Source organism: Strigops habroptila, chromosome 10 (genome assembly GCF_004027225.2).
Source record: "Strigops habroptila isolate Jane chromosome 10, bStrHab1.2.pri, whole genome shotgun sequence".
NCBI classification, from domain to species: domain Eukaryota; kingdom Metazoa; phylum Chordata; class Aves; order Psittaciformes; family Psittacidae; genus Strigops; species Strigops habroptila.
In genome coordinates this window covers 42,849,373-42,869,665 of record NC_046359.1, presented here as the reverse complement: position 1 = coordinate 42,869,665, position 20,293 = coordinate 42,849,373, and the positions used below count along the sequence as shown (strand labels likewise).

The following is a 20,293-nucleotide window of genomic DNA, read 5'->3' as shown; positions in this document are numbered from 1 at the left end:
ATGCCAAGTTGTGCCTCTTCTCCCTTCCCTCGGGTGTCCTTTCCTAGTGCTACTTGCTCAGATGAGTTCAGGCTTGGGACACACGGGCACATCTGCTTCCGTCAGCCAGCTATTGCTCCTGGATGTGGATGGATTTTTGTTTGCCATAAACCAACTTGTTTATCGTAGCTGGTTTGTAGAGATTGGAGGAGCTTCTTAGCACTACATAATATTCTGTGCAAGGGGAGGTGGGCACAGTTAGGAATAACTAGCTCAAAGTAGGACAAAGCTGTTTTTCCTGGGAAAACTTGCGCTATTTTGCATCTGTTTCTTTTGAGTGATGAGTGTGGGGGGGGGGGGGGAACCCCGTGATTTTTGTTCTTAATTCTGTCAATTCCTGTAATGTTCAGAAAAAATGTGAATAGAATTTACAAGATTATTGCAGATTATGCAGTGGCCCCATATCTGTGAGCAGTTCAGGGAAGAAAGTCACTGTTGTACTGTCACTTAAATATGATATGAGAGAGAGACATTTCCCTCCCCTGCTTCCTGCCTCCTTTTATGTTCTTTGCAATGTGAATATACTAACATCTAGTTGAAAGTTATTTTTGTCACCGAGGCCTTCTCCTTCACATCTACCTCAGAAGCAATGCATGTATCTCAGCGACATGTGTTTGTTTAATCTAAGGAAGAGCAAAACTGGTTCAGGTGACCGCAGAAGCAGGAACAATTGTTTGCCTGAGAAGATGATGGCATGCATTTGTTTATCTCACCTTTAAGGTGTTTTGTAATCACTTTTCCCCAGATCCAAAAGATAATTTCCTAGGAGATGATACTTAAATGCAAATACTGTGTGAATTATACTTGCTTCAGTCACCTTGTGCTACAACAAAGGGAGAGAAAGAAAATGGATAGTGGTCCTTGTTCTGCAGTGTGTTGAGGGCCCTTGACTTGCCCCAAGGCAAATAAACAAAATAAATAGATACAAAAGAGTAGAAATTATTTCTTCTTTCCTCCCCTAGCGCCTCACGACTTCTGGTTTTACAGAGATGTGATGGAACTGTTGTTTTTGAGTGTTAAATAATATACATACTTACATAAGAACAAGCTCTATCCCTTTTGTGGGAGTGGTACTGTGTTAGGATTTTCTCAGACACATGACAGCAGCTCTAAGGGCTGCTGAGATTCTTGCCCAGTTTCTTCTCACAGTGCTGTCCAGTGGGAAAGGCCGGATGCTCCGTGGCGTGTGTGTGTGGGGCAGGAGGAGCAGTTCGGGCATTTGCTACCTGCTGTTGGGCTTTTGCTCCCGTCCTGGCCTAACAGCACCCGCGGCACTCTGGTATGTTCTGATTTAGGTGGTTCTCTGGGGTGGTTTGGTGTGGGTGGGCAGCAGCAAGCGTTTGGGGGGGTTTTCAGAGGGGCGGCTGGGTTTGATGTTTGTGTTCAGTACAGTTCCAGAGGTGGCTTTCTCGTGGTTCTCCAGCATTACAGCAGAGAAGTACTGCATCTTTGCTGTTTGCCTTGCAGGAAGTTTTCCCTTCCCTGTGTTTTGTACCGTTTCACCTTCGTTGTTGCAGCGTGCTTTCTTGTAACCTTGTCCTCGTTGGTAATGCATTGTAGCCTATCCAGAAACCAAGTGACATCTGGTCCCGAAAAAGCTGATACTGGTTAGTTATTAGTTATAATATAGAAAGGTTTAACTGAACTTACTGCTGTTGGAGTCTATGCCCTAGGTATTCCTGAGTTTAGGCTTCTGACCTTATCAGCTAATTTCACCAGGCTCCTGACTGCATTAGGCCCCTTGGCAATCAGTAGAGGCAAGAGGGTGTTTTTCTTTAGGGCAGCTCAGCAGGAACTGAATTTTGGTGCTCTGGGTTACCTTCTTCTCTGGAATGTGTTTCCCCCTCTTTTCTTTGTTATTTTCAAACTGTCTATATAGGAAACCAAGGGACATGAGCCAACCAAGTTGGCAGTGGTATCAGTTCACAGTTGCACCCACAGTTCTCAGGCAGGACATCTTTGGAGGGCAATCATGAAGGCATTGGCCTGCAGTCCTGTTTAAATAGTTTGCCCAGAGCAAAATACTGTTTGCAGCCTTGAAGGAATGCTTACATCTTAAAGAAACCTATGCCTGCACTTCTTGCTTTTCTGAATGCAGCAGGCCTTTGAATCGGTAGAGATACAAGATCAGCTCTTGAATCTCCACACCGTTTAGAGCAAAATACATATCGAAACTACCCATAGTCAAATAGGTTGCAGAAAGTAACAGCATCACTCCGTACTTTCAGCAAAGTGATTGCTAGCATATGAGCATCTGTATACACACAGATCCCTCCTGTGCTGCTAACAGCTGTTGATGGGTGTTTTCTATCATATTAGAAACCGCTTTAAAACATTCTGCTGCATGGAAGCCCCAAATGTTCTTGTAGGTTTTTCTTTCCTAAGTGAACTGGCAAGCTAGACAGAAGAGCATTTGCGAGAGCTTGCAACCTCATGAGTTTGAGGTTGATGCAACCTCATGAATTTGAAAAGATGGAAGAACTTGTACCTGGCATGGTTTGGAAAAGTGCTGTTAAACCAGGCAAAACTTGTTTAGTTTCCATTTTAAAAATGAAGTGAAAAATTGCTGGTGGAGTTTTTCACCTATGATGTTACATTTTTGAGTACAAGCGTAACAGCTTGGGCAGGGGTTGTAGCTGGCTGGTGGAAGCTCATTCCATATGAAGCTGTCTTTGTAGGGAAAGAAGTAGTATGGTGTAAGTCTGTGACCTCTTCTACTGAGCAAGCAGCTGGGCTTGGAGCAACCTGCTCTAATAGAAGGTGTCCCTGCCCATGGCAGGGGGTTGGGACTGGGCGAGCTTTAAGGTGCTTTCAAACCAAATCATTCTATGATTCTGTTCTATGATTTTAGTGCACAAGGGGGCTGCCCGGGCAGCATTGCCTCTTAGGGCTGCTCTTCACTCCGAAACCAGTCAATGTGGACTTGCTGAGCAGGAAAGACAGATTTTTATCTGTAGCGGTTACTTCTTGGTTTTGATGGTGGAAAGAATGGTTTTAACTTTATATGTTGATGGAGTGTATATTTAAATTACTATTAAAACTTTATCTTAGGAAAAGTATTTATATATTTATGGAAGAAAAGAGCGATTTTAGAGCGTTCTTTGAGGCAAACATACTTGTCAAAGAATTTATGATTTCAGTTGTGGTCTTTCTGAATGCGTTTGACATGATCGTTATTCACTTGTACCATTTGTTCCCTGCCTCGTTATATAAGTTAGCAAACCACTCTAGGGTTACCTTTGCTTTTATTTGCATTAGAAATTGCACCATGAAGAATGTTCTCCTTGGGTTGCCTGCTGCCAAGCCAAGAGCTGTAAATAAAGTGGCTTTTAATTGAAGTACAGGAGAACCACGGGATCATTATAATGAATGTACCCTCTGATTTGTCTTTCTTTTTATATTACCACTTATCTCTTTTTATACAGTGAACCAAGTTTCTCTTCCTCCCGGTTCTGCTTAACTTGAAATAGTAACTTCTTGCTGAACCAAGTGCTCCAGACCTCTGTGTGACATTTGTAGCCTTCTGGATAAGTGAACAGTGCTAGGAAGAATAGCCGAGGCTGCTTGTTTGCCTTCTTACTTTTATTACAGAGTTCACTTACAGCGAAGAACACTTTCAGATAGGAGTAAGGAAAAGGTATTTGGTGGGAAAGCATCCATGTGGGTACCTTGTGATCTGCAAGCAGATGTTACTGGGAAGTGGTTTGCTGCTTTTGACTGGGAGGGTGGGCACACGTTGCCACTTGTGTTTTAATGGAATTCTCCATCTGCTGTCTAGCCAAATCTCCTTCTGAACACGAAAGTTTTGTGCCAAATGTGACATCAAATCAAGAGAACGGAGGTGTGGGGTGTTTTCTTTCAGTACTTTGTAAATGTTAAAACCCGATGTGTCTGTGAGGGTGGGCAAATCCAGGTCTTTTTCTGTATCTGGTTCTTGGCTTTTTTTAAACCAGCAAATGCATGTAATTCCAGTTGGTTGTTAATTTGGAAACACATAGGCAAGAATTCTTTTTATCTGTAAACAGCTGCTTTGTTGAGGTTTTTTAGTGAACTAAGTTGGTATCATCTGCTTTATTCATAGAGTTCTCATCACAGACTATTTAATGTGTTGGATTCCTGCCTCTTGTGCCGAATGTTATTTTTACCCTTTTTGCAAAGGCTGGTGCTATGCCACTGAATAGATTCTTTAATATATCTTTTTTTCCTCCCATTGTTCAGGAGATGCAGTGATTGTGTCATCCATTCTTAAGAGTCAGAATTCATCATACTCATGCGCTTCGCTCTAATCCTCTGCACTTATGATTTTTAATTTTCTGAATCTGTTTATTGACATGGTACAGTTTTTGGTTCAGATGTGACAGTCATGAATCATCTGGTGAGTTATTTGATTCACGTGGATGGCTTTAATTTTTTTTCAAAGCACCCCTGGGGGGAGAACTCTTTTACTACTTCACCAGGTTTAGGAGTAGGAGCTATGAGGATCTTACCTTCCCCTTGCTTATTAGAAGCAAAGCTAATGCTAGCAGCCTTGTGAGGCCACAATTATCCATCTACAGTGATCCATTAGGCATGGGAATGCAGTCAAAGTTGTGTCAGGGTTTTCCATCTTATCTAAAGTCTTTTTGTTTAGGACTTTCCAAAAGACATGAACCCACTGGAAATTGTGACGTTCTCAAGTCCAGAGGAAGTTCCTTCTGATACTAACCTGATACTCAAGAGACTGAGGATGTAGCTAAAAGGAAAATAGAAAGGGGCCTACTGCCTTGCTAAAGATTTCATTTTTATCGAGCAGCATCTTCTTGTTAAGAGCCTATAAGAAGCTGAGAAACAGAAGTGAGATCTGCAAGAAGTTGGCGATGGTGATTTAAAGTATTTGAAAATGCTCCGGTAATACGAACCAGAAACCTCTTGCTGGCTCAGTGTCCTGTGCTTGGGGGCATATAAGATGTGCCAGTCTCTTGCTTGTGTGAAAGCAAGTATGAAACCAGTAAAGTCATGTCCACAGAGTTATGCTACCAGGTTATATGGACTGTGTAACCCTCTAAAGAAGTAAAAATATATAGTGCTCAACCACAGATTGTAGCGTGAAGCTTATGTCTGTTACCAGTGGAGAATTTGTACAGACTTTGCGCTTTGGAAAGGATGAAGACCTATGAGCATTCCCAGATCTCATCTTCTTGAACAAACTCATCAGAAGCCTCAAATTAGAGAGGACTGAGATCTGTTCGTTTCAGGATTTCATGTCTTAAGTTGTCCTGTGTTGTTCAGAGAAAATTATTACTCATGTGTGTTTCACTATAAGATATGTTTTTCAGTTCAGGACTTAATAGTCCAGACTAATGAATAAATCATCCAAATCTCATCTTTAGATTCTCCTGACAGGAATGGGCATATCTATTGGAAATAAGGATGTAATCATTTATCAGATGGATCTCCAGGACCATGGTCTGTAATTGTACTCTGGTTTGCTGGTGAACATAGAGGCATCACCAGTTGCCTCAGCACTGCCTGTGCACAAAGTGTACCAGAGATGTTTTTCCTCTTACAAAAACACAGAAAGATTATCTCCATTCATCAGCAGCTCCTAATGTATCTGGCCTGCAATAGGTCATGTGTGGAATGAGGCAACTCCAAAACGCGTCTGAATGGAAGAGCAGACTCTGGGTTGTGGCTTCTGCTGGTACACGGGGGATAAAGAGAAGTTGGGCGCACCAGCCTGGCACTCCTCTGCTTTCAGTAGTCGTTTGCATAGTGCAAAACCACTGTGACAGTAACTGAGAGACCGTTATCTTATGGATCAGACTGTTATCTGTGTGTCAGTGGGCTGGCTCAAGAGAACGTCTCTGGGGAACGATGGCTCAGACTTGCCATCTTTGGACACTTCAGGAAGTGTCCAAAAGTTTGCTGATTCAATCATAGGTCTCCCTGTGATCCCAGAACCATTAGTGTTGGAAGGGCCCTCTGGAGATCACCCAGTCCAACCCCTGCCAAGGCAGGGCCACCCAGAGCAGGTCACACAGGAACGTGTCCAGGCGGGTTTGGGATGGCTCCAGAGAGGGAGACTCCACAACCCCTCTGGGCAGCCTGTCCCAGTGCTCTGCCACCCTCATGCAAAGAAGTTCTTCCTCATGTTGAGGTGACACTTCTTGTGGTGGAAGATACTTTATACCATCCCTCTGGCAGGGGCAGGAGATCTCAAAGGAATGGTGCTTTCTGGGTGGTCCATTCAGACCATTTCAGCCTTGCAGAACTCAGTGCCTGGGGTTAATGAGATTGCAACTGAAACTACAACTGAAATGTGCAAAGGAATTTCAGTCCGCTGTTGAGTCTAGACCTGGTGTCATGGTTTAACGCCAGCCAGCAACTAAGTACCATGTAGCTGCTCACTCCTTCCCCTCCTGCCGCTGTCCCTGTGGGAATGGGAAGAGAATATTAAAAAGGTAAAACACACAGGTTGAGGTAGGAATAGTTTGATAATGAAAATTAAAATACAATAATAATAATTGTAATCAAAAGGGGGAATAACAAAAAAAGAGAGAGGAATAAAACCCAAGAAAAACAAGTGATGCACAATTGCTCACTACCCACTGACCGATGCCCAGCTCATCCCTGAGCAGCGATCAGCACCTCCTGTCTAACTCCCCGCAGTTTCTATACTGAGCAGGATGTCCTACAGCCTGGAATATCCCTTTGGCTAGTTCAGGTCAGCTCTCCTGGCTCTGCTTCTTCCCAGCTGCTTGTGCCCCTCCTCACTGGCAGAGCATGGGAAGCTGAAATGTCCTTGACTTAGGGTAAGCACTACTTAGCAACAACTAAAACATCGGTGTGTTATCAGAGTTGTTCTCAGGCTAGAGCCAAAACACAGCACTGCACCAGCTACTAGGAAGCAAAATTAACTCTATCCCAGCTGAAACCAGGATGCCTGGGTAAAACTCATATACTGACGATGAAGAGAGATGCAGCTTTTGAGATAGCAGAGGATTACTGAAAATATACCAGCGTGAAGTATGGGAGCACACAGACTTATGAGTCTTGCATTACCAGAGAAATTAATGCAGGGGAAATGAGATAAAGAATGCCTTGAGGTTTTTCTGCAAGATTCTCTTCCTCCAGGCCAATGCCCTGTAGGACTAAGATGAAAATCAAATTTATAGCAGGGATCTCAATATTTAAAAAATAAAATTAAGAAACTTAGGCTCAGGCATGCTTTTCAGAGATAATCTCTAGACATTCATGTTGTTGCATGATCTGGTACAGCATCTGATACACAGCCTGGGTTTTTTGTAGCTTGAATTTGCAGTCCAGAAACTCTAAGAACATGGCAGAAATCAGAACTCTTCCAATTATCTTTAGTCTCATGCAGTTATCTCTTATCCAGAAGGCTTGTCTCTGAATCTCCCATAAGGACAATTTGATTTAAAAAGAAAATATATTTCTTTCTTAGGCAGGACTCTTGCTTATTGAAAAAAGAAAGCATTGCTTTGGACAAGCCAGTATCACATTACTGTTGTTCTGACCTGATTTTTGGCATCTGAAGGAAAACAAATGTTTGCACATTAGGTATTTGGAGGTAAGTTTAAACCCCATATGCAGTACCTGCATCTGTCCTTCTTAGTGTCTTTTAACTCCAGCATCCTGGCCTGTACCAGCACCAGTGTGGCAGCAGGGCCAGGGCAGTGACTGTCCCCCTGCGCTGGGCACTGGTGGGGCTGCACCTCGAATCCTGTGTCAGTTCTGGGCCCCTCACTGCAAGAGAGACATTGAGGTGCTGGAGCGGGGCCAGAGAAGGGCACCGGAGCTGGTGCAGGGCCTGGAGCACAAGTGTGATGAGGAACGGCTGAGGGACGTGGGGGGGTTTAGTCTGGAGAAGAGAAGGCTCAGGGGGGACCTTATCGCTCTCTGCAACTGCCTGACAGGAGGATGGAGCCAGGAGGGGGCTGGTCTCTGCTCCCAAGGAACAAGGGATGGGACAAGAGGAAACGGCCTCAAGCTGCACCAGGGCAGGTTTAGATGGAGCTGAGGAACAATTCCTTCCCCAGAGGGTGCTCAGGCATTGGAACAGGCTGCCCAGGGCAGGGCTGGAGTCACCGGCCCTGCAAGTGTTCACACCCCGTGTAGCTGAGGCCTCAGTGCCGTGGGTTAGTGGTGGCCTTGGCAGTGCTGGGGAACGGTTGGACCTGATGATCTGAACGGTCTTTTCCAGCCTGGTTGATTCTATGATTCCATGGCAATAAGAACTCTCCACTGCGAGATTAAGGAACAAAATGTAAGGTTGTATATACATTGGAGAAAATCCTGTATTAGTACTGTAGCCCTCCCCATGAAGTCTCTGCTTGAGATCTTTGTTGGATGAGACAGCTATTTGAACACCTTCCTTACCCTCATGAATGTTGATGCTCTCCTCTTGTGGATGTAGTCATGGGGGAAGGCTGTTTTGGAATGCCCCAGCCTGTGCTGGGTTCAGTCACTGTACGCCTGCTGTCAGCCTTGCTGCTGGGGAGTCCTGACTAGTGCAGTCAGGTAGTGCAGTGCAGTGCACGTGACCTGTATTCCTTTTTTAAGAGAATTCTTTTTCTTTTCAGTAATATTATTTCAGTTATCAAGAGAAGTAACATTATATCAGATTTCAATATCAAAATTCAATAACCACTATACAATTCATTATTCCAGTAACTTCTGAGATGCCTGTCTTGTGCTGTGTGTCTTGCGATGTGACTTGCATCAGTGCTAAAAAAACCCCAACCACAAACACACTCCCTCAACAACCCCACCACTCTAAAGGGAAAGTTTTGCAGCCTGCACCTAAGTTAAGGACCGTGAGGTTTTTGACCAAGAGCACCTCGCGTATGGAGACAGGCTGAGAACATTGGGGCTGCTCAGCCTGGAGAAGAGAAGCTGCGTGGAGACCTCAGAGCAGCTTCCAGTGTCTGAAGGGGGCTACAAGGATGCTGGAGAGGGACCTTCATCAGGGACTGGAGCGACAGGACAAGGGGTGATGGGTTCAAACTGAAACAGGGGAAGTTCAGGTTAGATCTAAGGCAGAAGCTCTTCCCTGTGAGGGTGCTGAGGCGCTGGCACAGGGTGCCCAGAGAAGCTGTGGCTGCCTCATCCCTGGCAGTGTTCAAGGCCAGGTTGGACACAGGGGCTTGGAGCAACCTGCTCCAGTGGAAGGTGTCCCTGCCCGTGGCAGGGGGCTGGAACTGGATGATCTTAAGGTTCTATCCAACCCAAACCAGTCTGGGGTTCTATAACAATGGCGTTTCCTTAACGCGAATGCTTAATGTGAATCCTTAACTTGATGTGCTATTGGAGCTAAGTGCAGGCAGAGAATGAGGGCAAGGCTTGGCATCCCTGAGGCTTCAGGCCACACAGTGGTAATGCCAGTCTTTGCTCCAGAAGCGTGCCACCACACTTCCTGAATGGGAATATTCTTCATTATGGAAGGGGTTCTTGAAGACTTGTGTCCCTGCCCTACTGTACCTCATGTCAGGCTGTGTTGGAGCTTTGGGGAGATCTTGAGCTGCTTTCTCTGGTAAGAGAGGCTGTAGCACCGCCTGCTCAGGTTTGGCTGGTATTGTGTGAGATGCTTTTGCTCCAGACTCGCTCAGCATGTTCGTGATGTCTCTCACCTTTCGTTTCTGCTGCAGTTGGATTTACGTCCTGTTTTAATTGTGTTTTTAAATCAACTCAGAATCCCACCTTGCTCCTCTTCTGCAGCCCCAAGTTAAGTTTGCTGCTATCTGCAGTGTTGAGGGTTGTTAGAAATGGCATTATCAGTTGCATCTTTCAGCCAGTGACACGGTTTAGTGGTGGGGCACTTGGCAGTGCTGGGGTAATGGTTGGAGTTGGTGATCTTAAAGGTCTTTTCCAACCTGGTTGATTCTGTGATTCATGAAGAAGTTCGCAGTCAGAACTAAAAATACATGAGGTTCGTGACATTAATTTTCAATCCTCTGGTCATATTGCTTGTAGCCACAGTTCCTTGGGCAGTTCCCAAGGACACAGTGGTGGGGAGATTAGCATCCATCCTGCTCAGTTACAGATTACTTTTCCACTCGGATCTCTTGAGTAGATACTGCAGAGAGGCTTGAACCTGCTGTAAGTGAAAAGTGAACAGAAGGGAAACCACGAGTGTCTCAGCACCACCGTCTTCTTTCCAGAATCCCGTAATAAATCAGGTAACACTGTTCTGAGAATTGCTTGCTTGCTTGCTAATTATTGAAAAAGTATTACCTTGTCTTTGTGTCTGTAATTAGCATTTCATCTGGAGTCAAGAGCTTGGTGATAAATGAGTCTTATATGCCATACGTTCAGTAAATGATGAAAAACTGAGGTCTGTGCTTACTCTCTATATAAAACAAAACTGAGCAGATCTCTAAGTAGAAATAGTGACAGAAATGATGTGGTCTAAAGGAGGAGGTTGTTTTTATTTCTCCATTTCCTCATCGGGTGGCTCACAGTACATGTGAACAGCGCAATAAATAAATACTTGGTACTATCTTGGCCAAGATAGCCATGGAAGGTCCTTTTATGTGTTTCTAAATCAGAGGATAAAAATGCATCTCCTATAAACTGGTAGGAGAATTATAGAGTAAGTCTTTAAAAGCATGATCTAGAGCAGCCTAGATTTCCAGATAGCGTACTCTGAAACTTAATATCCACATAAAACAACTGATGAAAAATGTGGATGTAAAAATATCGGGTATCCATTTGAGATGAATCTTTTAGAGAGAGCAGGCAGAAAAGCTGAGGCAAGCTCCATAACGTGGTGCCGAGGTTCTGTCTGCTCTGCTGGCTTGGGGAGCTTGAGACTGAGATCTTGATACTTGGGCATCTGAACACCACTGTGTGTGAAGTGCAACACTTACCTGAGCAGAAATTATGCTAGGCATGCTACCTGGTCTGTTTAAAGGTAGGTAAAAGAAAGGTATTGGTGGTCTTCTGCAGACTGTTTGGAGAGAGAATTCGTAGAGATGACAGCAGATGGGAAATCACAGATTTTGGCAGGTCTGATGTCTCAAGAAGAGAAAGAGAAACAGGTGAGCAGATTTTGGAAGGTTATTGCAGAGGGAAACCTCAGTGGCTCAAATAAACGGGACTTTAGAATATGTCTGCTTCTACCTCCTAGCAGCCAAAACTATTATGAGGTTCACTTGGCACAGATCCACTTGCTTGGAGGGCACTTGTGCATAATTCATGCTAGATTCAGACAAAATTGGGACTTGAAATGAGAGATGGGCTCCCCGTTGCAGACCCCCCAGTGCCTTCACCATCGTGCAGAGCACTGTGCCAGGATGCCAGTTGGGTCGTGGGAAGATACAGGCAGAGCTTTTTGGTTCTTGAATTGTCTGGGACAATAATTCAAGCTCTATTTGTGACAGAGCTAAAAATGGTATGAGATAGTCAGGCGTACCTTGGTTTCAGTTGGAAGTGTAACATTCCAGTAATTCTGAAGGATGACTTGGTCAACTTGTATGTAAGGTAGAGCCATAGATGACAAACAAGTTTATCCCCTTCTTCAGAGTGTTTCCTGTTTATAATTCATTCCCAGGAGAAGATCCTATGGTGTTGCAGTGTGCCTGCTGTAGAGAAGGGTTCCTCCCTGGTGCTTGTTGGGCGCTCTCTGGAAACATCTTCCTGTTGTTCTGCTAAGAAACAAGCTGGCAATTTTGTCACAAATAAAGCTTTAGCCATTAATTAATGTTAAAGGCCCTTACCTTAAGGTGCTCTTCTGTTCTCTCCCTCCTCCCCCTTGGCTGTCCACATGTTAAAAAGAACAAAAAAACCCCAACCAAACAACCAAACCAAAACAAACACTGGCCAAATCACCTTCCTTCGCCTCCCTGGAAAGGGAAACGTGACTGTAATCTGTTTATATTTCTCTCAGGTAATTGTTAAGCAGGATGAACTCACTCATTGCAGAATGCGTGTTTACTTTGTCACTTCTATATCAATAAAGTGAGGCGTCTTGTGTGCCTTGTCACAAGTTGGCAGAATTGGAGAGTGTGGACCTACATTTAATGTGGGAAATACTAAACATAATAAGTGTAATTTCAAAATACTTCGAAAGTGAAGTTAGAAGGGCTGGGAATGTGCATGCCCCAAAATTTAGGTGGTCATCTGAGAGAAAGCGTAGAAGCCAATTCTCAGAGTTTCAGAGGCTGTGTATCCATCCCTGGCAGTGTTCAAGGCCAGGTTGGACACAGGGGCTTGGAGCAACCTGCTCTAGTGGAAGGTGTCTCTGCCCATGGCAGGGGGTTGGAACCGGTTGAGCTTTACAGTCCTTTCCAACCCAAAACCATTCTATGATTGTCTGTACCTGTAGGGTGATTGGGCAAAATGCCCACAGCTTCACTCCCCTTTTGGGAGCATTGTTATTTTTGCAAGTATTAAATGCAAACCCTGAATTTGTTACAAAAATGTGTAAGTTGTGCTTATTCATTCTCCCTTGCCTGCAAGGTGAAGGCACCATGGTGTTCAAAACTGTTGTCCTTTCCCCTTTTATGTGCTACTTCTGCTTACATGGAATACTAGGAAAGGAAACAGGATCAGCAAATAACTACCTACTCTACAGAAAAGTCTGCACAATGGAAAAAAGATTTCTATAGGGATGACTAAGAGCTTTTAATGTAATGAAGAAGAAATTACTCAGTGGAGTTAATACTCGAGGAATAAATTCCTCACAAAGTTGAGAAAGGTGCTGAGTGTCAATGTTCCTTTGAAAGCAGTGAAAGTAATTGTAAAACTGAATGGCGTGGCATTTAATTATGTAAGGAACTGAAAGGGCTAAAAAAACCTTGGTATATCAGAAAGCAATTTAAAATATAAGCTAGGGAAAACGGAGTATTTCTCTCACAGTAAGAGGAATTCCACCACTGGCTGCATTGATTTCATGTCTTATGTTTTGTTCCAAACAGAGCTGTAACTATAGAGGTGAGGGGTAAAGGCATATTTTTGTTCCCTCAACCTCCCAAGCCAACCCATTTTCCTTCTCAGCCAGAACAGTGCAAAAGAGTTGGATAAACACAAACGCAGGACATGGGAATTTAATCAGTTCCATTGGTCACTCCATCTCCTGTTGTCTGATTGAATCATCCCTTTCGGAGGGGTCACTGGAAGCAGAGTGCCACATGCTCTGTGGCTGTCAGCAAGCCCAGTGCAGTGCAAAGGCCAGGCCTGAGTTCTTGTGGGTATTCACAGCCCTCCCCACGCAGCGCGGTGGTGCCGATGAGGAGCCGCTCCGACACCCACTCGCCCTTCAGATGCTTCCCTTCGCTTCAGACATGAATATTCACTCGGAAAGTTCTTACACATCTTGTGTCTTCCAGCGCATCCTTGGCACTGCACAGGAGCCTGTCTGCAGAGCGCTGGGAAGGGTTGGCTTTTCTCTGTTCCCCTCCTACTTCTGTGCAGCAGATCTGGAGCCGAGTAGTAGCTGTTAGACTTTTAGCTTTGCCTGCTTATTTGTTTGGGGTGTCTTAGGCCTGGCAGTGCTGTTTCCTGAACTGTGGAGCTCCTATTCTGTCTCCTCGGGGCAGGGATGGTGTATTAACATGCAGTGAGAGGTCCAAGCATTGGATTGTTGGGCTCTTGACAGAAGATCTTACTGTGAAGTGTTCTCAGCTCTGCCAAACTGGAAAAATCAGGGCTAAAGCTCTCTATGGGCAGTGCTTGCTTGAAGATTTTTAACTTTCTTTGAGTGATTGGGGAATTTAATTTAGGAGAGTGGCTGTTTTCCAGTAATTTTGTGAAGGGAAAGAATAGTTGGAGGGTGTTTCAAGGAAGCAGGGTTGTTTATTGATATCATTTGTGGTGGTGATTTTGTCTGAACAGTTTCAGTCACCTCGTAGTTGAAAGGAACTGACATTTTGCAAGAGTGTAGGCTTAGGGTAAGAGGAATAACGAAAAGAAGGGCTGGCTGAAACGTGTTGCAGGAGGACTCCATGTACTGGATGATTGGATGGTAAAATGCCAGAGGAAATTGCTTTAAATAAATGAAAGCAATGCATGTGGGAGGAGGAAGGGGGGTCACAGCGTGGCGTATGGCCTGATGAGTGCTGCACCCACTGTTACTGCTCTGGAAGGAGACTTTGTGGTCATCCTGTGGTAAAACAAGTGTCAGTACTCACTAGTGAATGAACAAAAACCAACATAAAGCATAAGTGTGCCATGGCATAAATGTGGGGTGCTCCCCTGCCTTCAATACCATGTGGTATTGAATGCCGGAGAGGGACTCTTCATCAGGGACTGTAGTGATAGAACAAGGGGTGATGGGTTCAAACTGAAACAGGGGAAGTTCAGGTTAGATCTAAGGCAGAAGCTCTTCCCTGTGAGAGTGCTGAGGCGCTGGCACAGGGTGCCCAGAGAAGCTGCGGCTGCCCCATCCCTGGCAGTGTTCAAGGCCAGGTTGGACACAGGGGCTTGGAGCAACCTGCTCTAGTGTGAGGTGTCCCTGCCCGTGGCAGGGGGTTGGAACTGGATGATCTCAAAGTCCTTTCCAACCCAAACCAGGCTGGGATTCTGTGTGCAGCTCTGGGCCTCCCTGTTTTCCATCTCACCTTTCCCAGTCCACAAAATATTGTAAAGAAGAATCCAAAGTGGGATGTGACAAAGAGCCACCAGGAGCCCTTGGTCTGGCAAATACTTGACGTGGAAGATGTAAAAATGATAAATGTCAGGAAGAAGCAGATGGGGAATGAGTGTCCGCTGTCTTTCCCAGGAGATGAGCATGAAACTAGCATTGAGAGAGTGGTGAAGGGGCTGATGATGGTTTCTCGGACAGCTCTGGGGCCATCAAGCTTGTACTGCCATCCAGATTTGATAAGGAGAGGACAAGAAATGGTTGTGTGGCAGGCAGTATAGGTTGTGGACCTGAGGCAAGAGAGCTGAGTAGGGGCAGAGCAGAGGACACTGGTGAGGTAATGGGTGAGTGGTGCCTGGCATGACAGAGGAGAAGAAAATACCTCTTGGAAAAGGAGTCAGTTTTGGAGAAGGCTTAGGGACAGAAGAGAAAGGAAGGCAGCAGATGAGTGCAGGAGCTGGAGGAATGGGCAGGCAAACCTCTGCCTACCCAAACATGCTTGCTTACAAGGTGGGGATGCAGACACGATTGTCAGAGTGAATCTGAGGTTCTGCTCTTGGCAAATACCTGTCCAGCTCGGACGACTGTCCTGCTGGCACAGGCTTTTCCATATGGGTGACAGCCTGTCGCTGCCGTAACTTTAATAAACTGGACTGTTCTGCAAAGAGGCTGTATTAGACTGACAGAAGAACCATTCCTGCTTGTAGACAATACTGTGTGATGGAGTATCATCTTCAAATGACATCACACAGATATTAAGCCAACCTCTTTCAGATTAAATGCCAGAATAGAAGGATGCTTTTATAACTTCCTTTTAGCCTTGTTTTGTATAAATGCACTTCATGAGAAAACTGTAAACTGCATTAATTTTTCTTTTCTTTTCCAACAAAACTCCTGCCCAGCCTGGTACGTATGATGGATTTGCTGTGAAGATGAATTAAACTCCTCTAGATGGAGGCTGTGTTGGATCCCTGATTCATTTGCTGCAGTTGTTTGAAGTTATGCAATGAAAGATGGAAGGAATTGCAAGAAAGGATATTTTTCTCCTAGATGGGACAAGCTAAACCCTGCCCAAGGGAACTGGATTGTATTCTGGCTGGTGCTACAGAGCAGCCGCTTGATACAGTCACTCAAGGCGGGCATCTCCTGGGTAGTCACCAGTTATGCCTGCAGTGGTCTCTTCTGGTGCGAGCACCCGTTTGCTTTGTGTGCCTGGTAGACCCTGACCTGAGTCAAAGCACTTTAAACATAATCTAGCTATCTGTTGTCTGAAGCATTGGGAGGAGAGATTGAGATGAGCTCTGAGGCAGAAGCTCTTCCCTGTGAGGGTGCTGAGACGCTGGCACAGGGTGCCCAGAGAAGCTGTGGCTGCCCCATCCCTGGCAGTGTTCAAGGCCAGGTTGGACACAGGGGCTTGGAGCAACCTGCTCTAGTGGAAGGTGTCCCTGCCCGTGGCAGGGGGTTGGCACTGGATGAGCTTTAAGCTCCCTTCCAACCTAAACCAGTCTGGGATTCTATGATTTTGGAATTTGTAATCTATCCATCTGTGCCACAGCATCTCATCTGTAAGATGCGCTATTTGTCGAAGAGATTTTCTCTGGAAGTATGTGTCATACAATATTCCTGACGCATTTCAAAGATGTAGAAATGAGCACATCAGACTGATCTTGTCTGCATGAAGAATCCTGTCCTTAGAGAACTGGAATTTGTGGAGTTTTTCTAGGAAGGTGCAATCAGAAAGCTGACCGTGGACCAGAGAAAGGCAACAAAATCATGAAGTTGATGGTTAAGAGAGGACTTCCAGCATGTGCAGAGACTATGCTCTGATGTAAATGTGTTAAGTGAATCAGAGTAATGGTACATGATTGATAATGATAGTTCTGGTACGGTCCACTTTCAGTTGCTGATTTTGCCAGCCAGTGTTACCGTCCTTGTTGGTATTGCTTGTTTAATTCAGGCACTCTGTTGTTCTTCTTCTGTTTCTTATCTTAAAGTGGCTTACTTTTCCCCTTTTCTGCTCCAAAGAGAATTAAATACTATTTAATCATGACCAGCCAATTTAGATAACAGGATGTTCTTGATCACCCTTGTTGTAATAGAAATAATGATAAATACAGTGGAGAAAAATCTTGTGTTTTGTCGATTAAAGTAGGTGAGGTTTGTTCATTTCATGGGAGGGTTATCAGCTGGTGTTTGTATGTGGTTGGATAGACCAGCAGCGACTGGGCAGGAGAAGAGAAATCCCAAATGACCTTTTGTTGTTGTTACTGGTTTTGGGTGTTTGTGGGGGTGGTTTTGTGTTCTTTCAGAATCACATTTCGGATGTTCTTATAGGAAGTCTGAGTTCCCAATTCCAGCATTTCAGTTAGGTTTTCAATGTCAAGTGATAGAGAAATCCATCCCGTTAAAGTAAACATAGCTGTTCTAGAGGGGTGTATGTCAAACACTTCACTTCAGCAGACGACGTATGTATCCTCATCTTTGATCTGTATTGTTCTTTCAATATCTAAAATCTGCCATGCAGCTGTAGCGTTGTCCTTGGAAGCACATGGCCTGTGCCAGACACACTTGACATGGAGCACCTGCGTGGCCTTCCTTGTTCTTCATGATGGGGGCACGGTCAGGCAAAGGTCCTCCTCATCCTAACCTGCCGTTAGGCCTCGGAGCAGCCGATGTAGTCCCAGCAGAGATTGAAAGACCTCTGGGAAATAGCTCTTCGTAGTGACCTGCAGCCGAGGGGAGCTGAAGTGTTGCAATAGAAACGCTGTCCCCATGCTGTTGCTGCAGTAGTGTAACCAGTACTGGAGTTTGTGCCATTGCTCCTAGAGCAGTACTGTGTCTTTGTGTTTCTCCTTAAATAAGCTCTGTGAAGGCTCCTGCAGGATTCATTCAGCCTCTGTCTAGAAACCTTCCTCTCATGTGTTGCACTAACTTGCAGGTAGGTGGAAACTTTGAGTTTCTGAACTGTAACTGGAGAAAACCCCCATTTTGAGGTGTGTTTTGCCTGGAGTTTTACTGCCATCCTCCACTTTACTCCTGGGAAAATACCTGGTTTAACTTTCAGCTGAAGCTTTGCTGATCAATACTTCACAAGCACAGTAAAGTTCAAGAAATTGCCTCCATTACTATCTCGAGATGAGAAATTGATTTAGCTGCATTCTCTCTCTGCTAATTCATCTGCGCTTTATGTTCCCATAAAAGGTATTATGTGCTCCTGATTTTACAGCAGAGTCATCAATCCTAATGAAGAGAGAAGAACGAGAATTTATGTTGTGTGTATGGGATAGCTGATCTCTGACTTAGCTCTTCATTTGTAAATGTTGCTGTAGGCTTCACTTCAGCTTTTCCTTACTGTGCTTTGGTTATATGCAGAATCTAGGGGCTGGGATGGGAGCAAAACTGAACAATGTGGCAAAGGAATGTAAAATGAGATTGCTTTTTTATCCAACCCCCCCCAAAACAAGATGCTGATTAAAATGTAATGAAAGGAGTTAAAACCTCACTTGTGAATTGTATGTACTTTTGCAGTGTTGGATCCGTTTGGATCATTTTCATTATAAGCCATCATTTCACTACTTTTGGCTCTAAAATGCCTGAAGTTTTATTCTTTAACTGTGTTATTATGTGTAAGAGCTTTGCACATATCTGCTAATTTACATACAACTGCATAGGAGTGGTGGTGTAGCTCCGATGATGAAGGTGCTATAGTGGGAAAAGCAGCCAAAACAAGTAAGAAACACAGGAAAGGGTTTTCCTGGGCATTCATGGTTTTGGTATTCCCATTGGCTTGGCCTCTGTAGGAAGCTGTCAGGGGTGGTTTGTCTGCAGAATAGTTTGGCGTTTTTAGGTTTAATTCATTCGTTAGCATTCATTGTTCCAGAAAAAGAGCAAAATCATGTGCTGTGCCTTTGGTCACTGCTCATGGTATAGCAGTTATTTTTTACATGAAATTTAAACATCTTGGCAGGTTCTAAACAGCTGTGTTAAAATGGGGAGTAAAATAACCTTTCTCTTTTGGCTCCACTGGTGTTAAGCACGGGTATTCCATGTGCCTCTATGTTACAAACACAAAGTGATGGTATACCCCTGTCAGTCATCTAGAAGATTCAGTATGCCCGTTACAGACCTAAAGGTGTGAGATACCAGTATAAAACCCCCCAAGTTAGATAAAGCATTAAGTACATGTGGGTTGATTAAAACCTGTCTTATTTCCGTGAAGAGGCAAATACATGAGATTTGCTGAGAAAAGCCATCAGCAGATAGGTTGCAAGTGGGTAACCGAAGGTTTGCTTTTGGAGACATTTGTAGCATTTCAGCTCACATCTGTAGCAAGACGTGGATTTCCTTCCTGGGATTCAAACTCGTGCCCATCACCCTTTGCCTTTTCCATGTGACTCCTTGTAAAAAGGGAGCCTCCATCTTTGTAGCTACTATTTAAATACTGGAATATGGTGACAAGGTCTCCCCTGAGCCTCCTCTTCTCCAGGCTGAACAGTTCCAGTTCTCTCAGCCTTTCCTCATACAGCTTCCCAGTCCTTGGATCATCTTTGTGGCCCTTCTCTGGACTCTTTCCAGCCTGTCCACATCTCTTTTGTATAGCAGGGACTGAACACAGTATTCCAGGCATGGCCTGACAAGCGCTGAGTAGCATGGGACAATGACATCTTCACCTCTGCTGGTGATGCCCTTGCTGATGTAACCCAGCACCCTGCTGGCTTTCTTTGCTGCAGCTGCTCACTGTTCACTCACATTGAGCTTGTGTCCACCAGGACCCCCAGGTCCCTTTCCATAGAGCTGCTCCCCAGCCAGGCAGATCCCAGCCTGTGCTGCACTCCTGGATTGTGTCTACCCAGGGACAAGACCGACCTTACACTTGTCCTTGTTGAACTCCGTAAGGTTCTTGTTAGCCCACTCTTCCAGTCTGTCCAGATCTTCCTGCAGGATGGCTCTCCCTTCCAAACTATCCACTTCCCCACTCAGTTTGGTATCATTGGCAAACTTCATCAGGGTGCACTTGATCCCATCATCCAGATTGCATCTGAAAATGCCTACAAGGATGCTGGAGAGGGACTCTTCATCAGGGACTGGAGCAATAGAACAAGGGGTGATGGGTTCAAACTGAAACAGGGGAAATTCAGGTTAGATCTAAGGCAGAAGCTCTTCCCTGAGAGGGTGCTGAGGCGCTGGCACAGGGTGCCCAGAGAAGCTGTGGCTGCCCCATCCCTGGCAGTGTTCAAGGCCAGGTTGGACACAGGGGCTTGGAGCAACCTGGCCTGCTGTGAGGCATCCCTGCCCATGCAGCCAGTCAGACAGATCCCACCCGCTGCACTGACCTCTTGTCTGGGCTATAACGTGTCGGTTTCTCTAGAGGTGGCCTTTCAGAAACCATATGGAAAGCCTTGGAGAAATCCAGGTAGACAGTGCCCACTGCTCACCCCACATCAATGGGGCAGGTTACTTGGCTGTAGAAGGTGATGAGGTTTGTCAAACATGGCTTGCGCTTGGTGAATTCATGCTGGCTTTTCCCAGTCGCATGCTTCGTCTGACTTCTGATAGCCTCCAGGAGGATTTGTTCCATAATTTTACCAGGGACTGAAGTAAGGCTGGTGGTCCTGGATCCTCCTTTAAGCCCTTCTTGGAGATGGGGGTGACATTAGCCTTCTTCCAGACTTC

At 45.0% G+C, this 20,293-nt stretch overlaps 1 protein-coding gene across 2 annotated transcripts in view; it reads left to right on the top strand.

Annotated features, from left to right (window-relative positions):
- TRERF1 (transcriptional regulating factor 1) overlaps positions 1-20,293 on the top strand; it is a 105,033-nt gene that overhangs the window by 55,038 nt on the left and 29,702 nt on the right. The window lies entirely within an intron of this gene.